Below are 10,946 nucleotides of genomic sequence, written 5' to 3'. Positions count from 1 at the left end.
GTCATAGGCTAGTTTAATTAAGAAGGACTCATTAGTGAAATTGTTGACCAGGGCAAATCCTGAGACCACTCTCAGGGAACTTGCTGTCAAACTCCCTACAAGCTGAACCCTTCCCTCCTTGTCACCAGCTACGCCTCTATCAAATCCTACACTACCTCTACAGTGCCTGGGATAAGTTTCTTCCTGTTTATCACAACAAATCATGTCCCATCATGGCCCTGCATTAAGTGATTCACTAAAATGTGTATTTTCCTTTATCTAGAAGATCAGTTAGTAACACAAAAAGTGAGATAAAAATAAAAACAATCCCAAATGGCATAGTCCGGTATCCCCTATATTTCACAGCCCTGCCCAGTTTTTGCTCCCTCCCTTGCGCACGGCCATGGGTGACAGCTGCTCAGATTGCTTTTTCATCCTTCTTACTTACAGGTACTGTATTTTATGTTCCTCACCTCCTTACTGGTGAATTTATTGAAGCCCTTGCTCCCAATCTGTCTGTTTCATGGAATAGTTCCTCCAGGAATTTGAGTTGTGAGATACCTGGCTTTGTGACTTGATCACAGGAAGATCTTGGATCTTCACTTCTCTCTCAGCTGTGGTAAGTACATTTTCCATATCAGTCACCCAGATAAGTTCATATGCTTATAATTATTGTCACTGTCCAGAGCTGCTGAGAAGAATTCGCTTAGTCTTGGGACCTCACCTGGATTTCCTGTGAACTCTGTTCCCCCAGACTGAATCACAGCACTAGTTCTGTCTTTATTACCTTTGTGTTTGTATGACTGGAGAACCTTTTACTATTTAATATCCTTCCTCAGGTCTAACTCCTTTGATGTTTGGCATTTCCCACTCCATCTCTTCTATTTTCAGCCCCTAAAATTTTGCTCTTTGCTGATTAATCATCTCCCTTTCTTTGCTCTCTTCTTATTCCTTTTATCTGCATTGCTCTACTCATTCCAGCAAGTTAGGAGCCACCCAGGATTTACTCCTTCACAATTTTTCTGTGTTTGGGGTGAAGTCCCCAGGGATATTTGAACTTACCTTTTATAGGCAAGGCTAGGTTTGCCCTTTTGAAACCAGGAACCTTTAGGCAGCACTCTGCTGTTGTCTATCTGTCTCTTCTGTTTATAATAAGTCAAAATGAGGCAGGAGTTTTAAATAAATCAGTCTGTCCAAGGCTATTTTCCGGTTCCATCTCTTCCATTCTGTTTTTATCATGCACCAATATTGGGTCTAAGTCACAGTCATGTCTTTGTGATGCATCTACAGTTGGTGTTCAAGCCTTTAACTGTTGCAGCTAGGATGTGTGAGCTTTTACTGTTGCATTTTTAGGTTTATTTTGGTAGTTAGTCTCCTAGAAGGGGCATTTTTCATAGTTTCTTTTTATTAATAATGTTAATTATTAACATTAATAATGTTAATATATACGTACAAACAGTGTCCATACAAACTTACAGCACTCTTCTGATGGAGCTACTTCTGGTTTTTTGTCCCAGTGTTGGTGGCCCAAAATGATGCTCCATCCTGTCATGTGTCTTCATCCACCATATTTGTTCATAAGGCATTGCTGACTTTACACCTCCTCTTTCCCACTTTTCCTGAGGGAAACAGCCACATTGGTACTTTTGCTCCACCAGGTTTGTTGCTCCTCCTGGCGTTTGACACCTCTCCAGCACCTGGGGTCATACCATGCAGAGTTGTTGTGTCCCACTGAGTGTGTTTGTGTCCCTTTGTGCCTCTGTCCTTTGCCTAAGGGAACCTGACAGAGCAAGGGATGAGAACGTAAGTGCTGAGTGAGTGCCCTACATGAAGATCCCCCCTGCCCAGCTCTTTCCATCTGTGTGACCTGGCCAGCCTTGACCTCTTTGGCTGCATAGCAGGAGAGACAGTTTCTTTTGTCTCCTTCAGCCTTTTTTGTAGCTGAGGCTGTTGGTGCCCAATCCCTGGAGCTGCTCATCCCTCTAAAAGCTCTGGTCCCAGCTCTATCTCTCCAGTGTGATCCTCTCACGACCAGGACGGGGGAGCCAGCAGCTTCTGCTGCATGGGCAGCTCCTGCTTGGCCTCAGCAGCACTACAGAAATGTTTTCCTCTGAACCTTTTCACAGTTATCTTCGTTAATTTTTTTTCTGTTCTGTAGCATATTGTCAATGTCTTCTGGACTTGAGCCTCAGGAGAAAACATGAGCTGATTTCTTCTGGAGAGGGAATGAGCAGCCTCCAATTTGCCAGTCTGGGTGGACTATCTTGTCCTCTTGCTTTTAATAAGCTGCACAGGATTAAAGAATGAAAGAATTACTGTGGCTTAGGTGGTGGTGGTTTTTTTGTGTGTGTTTTTTTGTGGTTTTTTTTTTTTTTTTTTTTTTTTTTTTTTTTTTTTGTGTGTGTGTGTTTTGGTTTTTTCTTTTTGTGTTTTTGTTTTTGTTTTTTTCCTTTTTTTTTTTTTCCCCCCCTGACTTTTAACTTGGCATATAATTGAAGGCAAAATAAAAGTCCTGGATCCTTGTGCACCCCTGCCTTCCACACTGGCACTGACAGCAAATCCATTAGCGAATTCAGCCAGGGATAGGGACCAAGGGGTTTGTGGCTTTGAAGGACTTACATGTTGTTAAACATTTCACAATGTTTGAATTGTTTGTCTATGTTGGTTTTTGTTTTCTTCCCCCTTCTCCCCTCCACTTCATCTTCAACATCTGCTCACCACAAACCTGATTTTAAAAAATGCATGCACTTATTAATTTATGAGCTGTGATCAATGCTGTGGGAAGAGAGACCTGAAGGGAAAAGGGGTTTGTGGAAGCAGCAGGACTGTAATGAGATCAGGGATAGGGGAGGCTCTGCATTTGGACTCTGCTCCTGCTCTCGCTGAGACACTTGATCCTCAAGGGAATGAACATAGCAAATGATATCGTCAGCTCTCCAGCAGTTTAATATTTCTCTGAATGATTGATAGCACAATGAACAGGACCTTCAGACATAAGGATGGAAAGGTTTAGACCACAAATATCCCGTGTTTATGGCTGCTAGCAGTGCCTAGAGCAGAGCAGTGCCCTGATGCTCTCCTCCACTTCCCAGGATAGCAGTGACCATTGCCTGGGGCAGGCAGTCCAGCTGTTCATCTTGTGAGGGGCAAGGGAAGTCTATTTCTGTTACAGCAACATATTCATAGATACTCTTTAGTGGTGTGTCCAAAGCATTGTCTTCCTCTGCTGGTGCTGGGAAAAACAGAGTCAAAGGAGGGTGCCAGTTCCTTCTCATGGGGAAAGGACCAAGGCAAAGCTTTCCAGTATGGTGGGGCCCACTGGCATCACCTTGTGCCTGGTGTGTGTGGCTGACACCTGGGCAGAGACAGCTCCCTGATGGCATCCTGTAGAGACCACAATGCTGGAAGGTACTGACTCCTGCACTCCTGAGTGCATTTACCTCAGTTAAAAAGCAAAATATGTGAAAAACAGTGGATGGTAGAAATGTTGTCCTGATTTCAAGCACTGTTTCCATTTGTTGGCACTTCTACTGTAGTCTTACAGGAATGATCAAGTGAGGTTGATTTCTTCTCTTAACCCTGCTCCCCTACTCCCACCCTAGAAACAGATTTTGCTTCTCACAAACTCAACAACGCCACAGTTTCCAGATCCTCTGAAATGCAGTTTGTGTTGGAGGAGGTATTTGTGCTGGCTGGTGGTGGTGGCTCCTCCAAGAGCTGGGCTCACCAGCCTGTTACTGCAAAGCTGTTCAGGAAAATGGCAGCACTGGACAAACTGGGCTTGTGGTTGAATGGGGACCTTGTTAACTTCAAGAAGCAAACGTGCAGTTAGTGCTGAGGCGTCTGGGATATGTTATGACTCTTTTGACACTCAGAGTGTCATATGGATTTTTCCAAAGGGATGTAAAAATCAAAAAGATAGGTCATCATTTGGCCCTTCTGATCTCAACATGCATCCCATTAACAAAGGGAAAATATGATGCAGTAAATTTGTGAGTTGGCTCAGTTGCCTGTGGGAAAAGATGGAAGTGAGGAGGGGAAAATACTACTCTAAATGTAATGCCACATGCCCATTAAGGATTTACTAAGAGTTACTCCATCTCTGGTAAGTGACAGCTGGTTATTAGAAGCATACGCTGAAGCTGTGGATCATCTAAAGTCAAAGCTATTTGTATACCAGTACATCTGCCTTTAATAATGGCTTTTAATTTTGTTAACACACTTTGACTAGCTTATTAAATCAAAATAAAGTGAGAATCTTAGTCTTAATGCAACCATACTAAAAGGACCCAACCTCAAACCCTGCCTCCCTGGCTGTATCCTATGATATCCCAGATAAAAATATGTCCAAGGATAGGTTTAAACTAGGATGTTATTCTGGCAGAGTTATGACAATGTTATATTTCCTCTCTATCCATTCTTTTTTTTAACTTCTGCGTTACCAGTCTTGGCACCCTCCAGGGTTTCTGTGTGTGGCATGGGTGGGAAGCTCAGCCTGGTTTAGAGTTGTTCCATCCAAAAAATAAGCATCAAGTGTGATTTCTCCTGACTCTTTCAGAGGAGGCAACACTTCTGGCCTCTCTGGGTGAGTGAGTGAGCTGAATCAGCTCTTCAGAGTGCAACATCCGGGGTTGCAAGGGAGCAAAACTTGGACTTGGAGACACAGGCTGCATCTGTTGTGTTTTCTACTTTAATAATGACAGACTGAGATGCTTTTAGTGTGGTGGGAGTGACCCTCAGTCCATCATGCTGGATAAGCACTGCCAGCACAGTGCTGCTGCACTCTGCATTTGCAAACAGATTTGCTTGGATTGGGCTCACCCTCTGTTTTCAAGCCAGCTCTGGTGTTTGTGCCAATGTGCTTTCACAGCATGGAGGCAGCACTCTGAGATGGCTTCTGGTGGCTACCATGTGGGCAAGAGGCAAATGAGTGTCCTCCCTGCAATCTGTGCTGTGACAGAGAGGGAAGGAGGGCAGGTTAACCTTTAGTGATACCTGTGCCTTCAGGTTCCTGTCCCACAGCACCCTCTGCACCTCCCTGATAATTCCCATGACCTCTCTTAGTCCCTGCATGGGGAGATGCACCAGTGTAAAATGTGCTTTTTGAGTACTGAGTAGAAGGGCAGCAGCATGGTGTTAGTGCATGGGGTCGCATCCAGGCATGCTCCGAGTCTGGCTTAAAAGAAGAAATTACTTTTTGGAATCAAAAAGTTTTGTTTTGGGTTGTCTGCACCACCTGCTTGGCCCTCTCCAGCTTTGCGAGGTTCAGCCAGTGGTTCCCTCCCCACAGGGCAGGTGGCATGGACCCAAGGCTGAGGTTCTGCCTTATAATCGTCTGCATGTTTAAGTCTGTCTACTCTGTTTCAGCCAGTTTGCTACTTTACATACTCAAATACTCCCCAATTAACAAAATCTGTATGGGATGCTACCCTCAGCTCTTCTTTGTTGCCATCTTGAGACTGTGTCCACAGCAGGTGTCCTGCTCCTGCCTTGTTCACTCCTTCTCTCTGGTGAGTGCTGCTAAGATGCCAGCACATGCCATCAGAGCTCAGTGTGCTCCAAGATTGTGGCCTCATTGGTCCCTACTTCAGTCTGACCAGCAGAGCGGAGAAATTGCCTGTTACCTCGGGTCGATTTTTCATGCACTCCTAAATTGCCTTGTATTGACACACTGTCAGAAATGGATGGTCACATTAACCCTGCCAGAGCCAGGCTGGGGCTTGCAAGCACCTGCTGTTGGGCTGATCTCGCTACAGATTGAGGGCAGGCTGGTTTCCTCTTGGGTTTCCTCTTGGCAGAGATGTTTTGCAGCACTTTCTAATTATGATTCAGATGAGCCAGTGACAGGCAAGGCTCTCCATATCCTCCATTCTATAGCTATTTCTTCTTCCTTTGTTGGATTAAAAAAGTGACTGGCAAGAGTGCTGGCTCCTTACCTCAGCTATAGGGCCTACTGGTCTGACTCACAGGCTCTCTTCCAAGAGAAAGTAACTGATTGAGCACAGGATCCTAAGGTTTAAAGGATTAAATTAATTTCTGCAAAATGAGTCTGTTTTGCCCATGATGGTAGCTGTGAGTGATCTCTCTCTGTCCTTATCTTGACCTTTGAGTCTTCATTATATTTTCTCTCCCCTCTCCAGCTGAGAAGGGGAGTGGTAGAGCAGCTTTGGTGGGCACCTGATATCCAGTCAGGATCAGTTCACTACATCCATGATTTTGAATATGGTGAATATAAGGAAGCAAGAGTGATGGACTCAATTTCCCCCATGAGCCAGCTTGCACAGAGACTCACATTTCTTCTAGTCATTTTTCTAAGTGATGTGTAATTTCTAAAGTTTCCTATCCCTACCCCTAATGACCTCCTCAATTTCTTTAATGAGATTCCTCCTCAGAGATTAGCAAATGCCTCATGAAGTCAGAGTGTACACCATCCACTTCATTCCCTTTGTCTTCCATGCAGATGAAAGAAAAAATCCAACACAATGCTATGTGAGCTGGCTAAACTCAGGCCATAAAGCCAGAAGTGCAGACAGTGCTTATGCAAGGTGTCTGAGCCTCAGTGATGAATAATTTGAAATTGATCATGGTCTGTGTCCCTCACCTCCTTTATGAGCTAGAGAGGTAGTAGTGCCTCTTGTAGACAAGAGAGTGATGATGCCCTGGAGTTTGCATTGGAATGGTTTGCCTGAGCAGCAGGTTCCTCGTGCAGCTCTTTCCCTTGTATCAGCTTCATGATGTAGGTGAGCACAAGTCTGTTGTCCTCTTTAATGGATTTGTGAAGAAACAAGCCCCAATTATGCTGTACCCCAAACATAAAAACAGCTTTAGAGGTTCAGTTTGGATCCTTAGAGCCCCTGCTCAGGTGCCTTGCAGTATTATTGCCATATTTCTCTGTTTCCCATCCTCCCTGATGATCTGCTTCTTCTCTCTGCCAGACTCGCCTCTGTTTTGTGTGTTGAACCAGTCAGTGCCATTGAAACAACATGTTATTCTCAGCATGTCTGGCTTACTGGGAAAGTCCAATCTATGAGGCATCTTCTGGGCATGGATCAGAGATCAGGATGTGTATGGAGTTTGAAACTTTGGCCACTCTCACAAAATAGTGTAGTGACTAGAGCCCTCCATGCTCCTATCTTTTCTCCCTTTGGAAGAGACTTGAACCCACCTGGAAAGACACTTCTGATTGTCAGGTAATTCTGGTTTTGAGGTAGCAGGAGAATTTGCTCAGTCCTTCTATTTGAACTTTTCAACACTGGAAAGAGTAATAAAGTATTTTTTAAACCTTGGGTTGCAGTGAGAAAGTGAAAAGAAGCAGGACTTTCAGCCTAGATGCTCAGGTACTCACCTGGGAGTAGGGGCAATGCTGGTTCCTGTTCGAGGTCCAGGGAATACTTGTATAAATTATACTATGGAGTCATCTCTCCTCACTGCCCTCCTCTCTCTTCAGCCCAACAAATATTTATTCACTTCATGCATGGTGGAAGATACTGAAATTCACAGAATGAGCATACCTGAGTAATCTCAAACTTTTATGCAATGTTCCAGGTCTCCTCTGAAGGCCTTCATCTCCCAGAATGGGGAGGGACCTCCTCCCTCTCCACTGCAGTGCCCTCTCATAGGCATTCCTCTGAATTAATTTTTATTAATCTTTGCCTTCAAATGAGCACAGCTTTAGCTGATTTCTCAGTTCCTATTTTGTTCAGCTTTGTTTATCTTGACTGTTAGGATTGCACGTACCTTTCTATGTAGGAAAACATTGGGATGGTGGCATGAGAGCTACCCTGAGCCATTCCTGCAGTGAACATTCCCTGTGCTCAGTGAACTCCTCCATGGCACAGGAGAGGCAGCCACAATGCCATGGCCATTTGGTCGTTCTTGGCTGAGGGTGCTGATATCAGAGCCAGCTCCCAAGTGGCATTTAGCCAGGCACACATTTTATCTGGGAGCTTTGTCCCTACAGCACACTTTACATTAATTGCCATGCTGCTGATGTGACAGTACGTTTCAGCCTCTGCTGCCTGAAGCCACATGGATGAGAGACAGTGGAGTTCAGCCCAGGAGCCCTCCCAGGAGCTTCTTCCACTCTCCTCCCTGTGACCCTGTATCCTGGTTTAGGGCAAATTTGGGAGAAAATCCCTGAATAGCATCCCTCTGGGAAGCAAACCCAAACGGCCCCTACCCCCAACTGGTCTGGGAAAGAACTTCCTCAGAGAAAAAAAGTGGAAAAATATTTATTTAACAAACAAAGTGCCCATAAGCACAAAAGAAAAAGAATAATATGAAAAAATAATACCTCTTTTTGCTCTGAAGTGAGATGGGAAATTCAGAAAGTCTTTGCTGTGGGTAGCGAAGCTCGCTCAGTCTCTTATCAGTCCCTCCGGAGGTCCAGGCCCTGATGGGGCAGCAGGTGTGAGCTCCCAGTGCTCCCCTGGGTTTTCAGTCCAGAGCAGGTTTAAACAGTCCCAAGAAAAAGGAAAAAAAAACCAGTCCACAGAGCTTCTCTGCCTCAGCTAGCTAAATTAACTAAAAGCACAGGAAAGCTCTGTCCTGCTGCTGTCTGTACTTCAGACAAACACAGTCCAGGAGAAGGAATGCGGAGGAGTCTGGCAGATTTCTCAAAACAACTCAGCGCTTCTCCCTGCTCCTCAGAGCCAGTCTTAAAGGTACAGAACACAATATACTGCACAAACAGAGTAGGGGACAGGGGATACAAGCATCATAAAGTCACCCTAGGACACTCTGTATCTGAACATCTTTGTCCTTTTTGGTGCCTGACAGTGCTGTTGTATCGCAGATAAAAAACATCTTTTGCTGTATGGAATATTTCCTGCCATTTTCCCACTTGATTTTTCTTTCTCTTTTTTTTTTTCCTGTTCAGCCTTTTTCTCTTGTTCCTGTGCTCCCTCCTCCCCTCACTCTGATCAGTCAGACTTCTCCTAAGCCCTGATATGTTGTGACTGGGGCTGACTGACAGCACTTCGTGCCTGACACACATCTCTGGGATGCAGCCCAGGATGTGTATTTAAGAGCAAAGTAGGATTGTAAAGTACCATGTGGGAGTCTCTGAGAAAGGAGTCAAAATACCATCAAGCCTATTCTTCCTGAGAGGAATGGAATGTTGTGTGGAGCCTGCTGATGCCAGGAGACTGTTGTGGTTTAACGTAGGTTTGGTTTTTAGTGAACGAGGGAATCCATGACCTGTGGAAATGATTCCCTGTGGGGACCTGGTGGAATCAGTCAGCTGGCTAGTTTCGAAGACTGACACCTGGTTAAACCACTTGAAAGAGCTGGATATGTCTCTGTGAAAACACATTGAAGGACGGGCAAGCCCGTGAAAAGCTCTCTTGCTTCTGGCCTTTGAACAGGTAACGATGCTGGCTGGGCTGGCCGTGCATGGCCCACATGGCCTGGCAGGGCTGTGCTGCTGCACCGGCCCCTTCATTGGAAGTGCGCTGGCCCCCGTCCTGGCAGCGCGGCTGGGGCCTCTTCCCAGCGGGGCCAAGCTCCTTCCCAGGGAATCCACCGGGCCCCATCCCAGTGGCGCAGCTGGGACTACTCCCTGGCAGAGCCCGCTGGTCCTTTTTTTTTCAGGTGGCGCTGCCGGGCCATGCCGCCAGGAGCAACCATGTGGCTGGCACCAATGCTGGGAGGCAGCCCCAAAGCTGGGAGTGGCCTCATGGCCGGGACTGCTTGGCGGAAATCAGCACAGCCGGGGCAGGGCCGTGTGGCTGCAGCTATCTTGGCATGGCTCGCAACGAATCTTTTTCGCTTAGCTGCTTTTAGCCAGCTACTCTGCAGACAGAAGGACAAAAGCAGCAGCATCAGCTTTTCTTTTTTTTTGGTGCCCTACATGAAGAGAAGTTATGGGGTGGTGCCAGAGGCCAGGGCAACTTGCACTGTGCCGGCAAGGGACCACGTCATCAACAGAGAGGCATGGTGAGCGATGGATGAGATCAACCTTCCAGCACTGCAGAACTCTATAAAAACTGTTTCAGTCAACAGTTTATCGAACTGCTTTCGATAAAGCTTGAGAAACAAATGAACCTATGAACACCAATTCTCTTCTGAATCAGGAAAAAGGAAAGGGTGAACACATGTTAAGAAAACAACATGGGACACTGAGGTCAGTGAAGAGGTCAGATTCTAGGTGCAAGGAGATTGAGGAGTTGCCTTAGTCTTGGGCTGAAATTCTCTTTTAAGGTTATGGTAAAGATATAATTGATAGATCAGATTTTGGTTTTTCCCTGTAATTCATGGAATGCATTGGGGGGATGTAGCATTCTAACTACAGCCATGAACAGAGGTACCAGTGCTGAAGTGAGCAGATGTTGAAGTAACTGTGATCCAATGAGAAGTCTGAACAGAAACAAATGAGACCCTTTGCCCCAGGAAGAGAAGAAGAAAATCTCTGTGTAGCAGTCGACACAAAAAGAACTACACGAGGACACACGGATGAGCAAAACAGGAAAAGGCTGAGTTTATTTACAAAACTCAATTTTATACATTTCCTAAGGTGCCTGTGGATTGGAGGATCGAATCCCACCTCTCAAACCACATTGGTCAAGTCAACTGTCAATCAACTCTCTGCCTACCTAAAAATATGTAAACCATGAAGGACAGTTAGCAAACGAGGCTATTGTTTATAGTAGAAAGTGTGATAAAGTAAAAATTCTGACTCCAATATGAAGGACAATTCAGAAGGCTTAGAAAAGTCTTCAAAAACAGGGTGACACCTCTGTTTCCCAGAGGATGAGAACTTTTGCTTTTATGTTAGAATATCTTTAAAATAGCACCCCAATAAGCTGCTGTAGCCTGTGAACAGAGCTGTGGGAAGGCTGCAAGAGATGGGAGGGACTTTCACACTGTGAACAGGTTTTCCTTTCCTGGGTGCCTGATTCTCTATAACACTGAAGCCATGAAAGAGCAGTTTCTTGTGGAGAAGTCTCCATGACATGGCAAGAGAGACT

At 45.4% G+C, this 10,946-nt stretch overlaps 1 long non-coding RNA gene across 1 annotated transcript; it reads right to left on the bottom strand.

Moving 5' to 3' along the window:
* Positions 1–793: 793 nt before the first annotated feature.
* Positions 794–9,514, bottom strand: LOC134558194 (uncharacterized). Its single transcript, XR_010082305.1, has 4 exons — positions 8,273–9,514; positions 7,325–7,466; positions 7,145–7,231; positions 794–1,759 (listed from the first exon to the last, which is right to left on the bottom strand). It is a non-coding gene; the product is annotated as an uncharacterized LOC134558194 (long non-coding RNA).
* Between the last annotated feature and the right edge of the window lie 1,432 nt (positions 9,515–10,946).

Source organism: Prinia subflava, chromosome 14 (genome assembly GCF_021018805.1).
Source record: "Prinia subflava isolate CZ2003 ecotype Zambia chromosome 14, Cam_Psub_1.2, whole genome shotgun sequence".
Lineage (NCBI taxonomy): Eukaryota > Metazoa > Chordata > Aves > Passeriformes > Cisticolidae > Prinia > Prinia subflava.
Note: the sequence above shows the minus strand (reverse complement) of the source record. Positions and strands in the feature narration are given on the sequence as shown.